Raw genomic sequence first — 1,817 nt, 5'->3', positions numbered from 1 at the left:
ATCTGTCTACTATTTGGCTGAAAATTGAGTCAAGGAGGTGAGTTCAGTTCCAGACCTGAAGGGTATCCAAGGGCCACACTCTCAATGGTTTTACCAGTGTCTTTCTGACCAGTAAGCATGGTCTTTTTTTAAATTTTGAGGTTTGTTCCACATTTTTCTCACATTCTATCTAAGGCCTTCTAATGTGATCCCTTCCTAGCAGTTAATACTTGTAGCCAGGCACCATCTAGTTCTTCTGGTTTCAGGGTTGTGGAGAGTGATGGTCACATGATCCATTAGTCATTTGTACTAATTGCTTCCATGCATCTTCGCTTTTCTTCACTCTTCTTTCTTCCGGACATGGAGAGACCAACAGGACCTTAAATGGGTGCTTACTAGCTTCTAAGACCCTATTTGCTATAGCAGCCTCAGAAACCCTGTGCAGGGTCACTATGAGTTGGAACTAATTCCACGGTACTTAACAACAACAATAACAAAGTAGGAGGTAGGGCATTGGTTTACTGTACAATTTTCTTCCAATTGACCCTGATATCCCTTTAGATCATGGTCCTGAACCCCCAGGCCCACGGATGCATTCCCTCAAGGTGTTTGGTTTGTCTAAGACATTTTCATATCTTTACCCCATGTGCTCCACATTGATAAATATATTTGCATCAAAAGTAAGTACACAGGTACAGATATCCTCTGTCAAACCTCTATGTATTCTGGGTATACTCTCCCTGCCCCTCCCTCACCCATTCAACCTAGTATCTGTCTATTCACCCATCTACTCACAGATCCCTGTTACTGTGGATTCTTTACTACAGTATTTATCTCTGTTGCCTTTAAGTGTCCTTGGATGTCTCTCAATGTCTTCCCTTGCCTTCATCATTTTACCCTGACCCCTGTTCTTGTATATTTTCTTAGCTGCCAGGCAAGTTAAGTGTCTATCCTCTAGCCAGTAATTTACCTTCTCTCTCCGTTGCACCCCTGGTATCCAACAAATTTTTTTTCTTTTAGTGAGAAAACCTTTTTTTTTTTAAAAAAAAAAACCTTTACAATTATAATAATTGCCCTTTTTCGGTTGACTAATTTCACCCAGCATAATGTCCTCCAGGTTTATTCACATTATGAGGTATTTCACAGATTCGTTGTTATTCTTTATCATTGCATAGTGCTCTATTGTGTGTATGGGTGTATGCCGTAGTTTGTCTATCCATTCTGCCACTGATGGACATTTAGGTTGGTTCCATCTTTTTGCTATTGTGAATAGTGTTATGATGAACATTGTTGTTCATATATTCTGTCACGGCTCTTATTTTTTAGGATATATACTAAAGAGAGAGGGTTTGGTGGGTCATATGGTATTTCTTTTCCAACTTTTTAATCACTATTGTGTTTCCATAGTGATTGTACCATTTTACAGTCCCACTCACAGTGTATGAGGCTTCCAATCTCTACACATCCATGCTAGTTTTTATTATTTTCTGTTTGTTTGGTTTTAGTTTAGTTTTGTCTTTGTGTTTAAGCTGTCTCTTATAGATAGCATATTGATATATACTGTTTTCTTATCCATTCTGCTACTCTATCTGTCTCTTGACTTGTGCATTTAATCTACTTACATTCAGTGTAATTATTGATAATCATAAATGTGTTGCTTTCATTTCACGATGTGTTTTTGCTTTTGTTTTTTAAGTTTTTAATTGTGAATTGAGTGAAAGTTTACAGGGCAGATCATCAGTTTTACATTCGACAAATCATATACTTTGTTTCATTACAATGATTATAATCCCTTCCATGTACCATCAGTTAATAGTATTTCTATTTATTTTAGCTGT

The sequence above is a fragment of the Chrysochloris asiatica genome, unplaced genomic scaffold (assembly GCF_000296735.1).
Source record: "Chrysochloris asiatica unplaced genomic scaffold, ChrAsi1.0 scaffold00008, whole genome shotgun sequence".
Lineage (NCBI taxonomy): Eukaryota > Metazoa > Chordata > Mammalia > Afrosoricida > Chrysochloridae > Chrysochloris > Chrysochloris asiatica.
Note: the sequence above shows the minus strand (reverse complement) of the source record.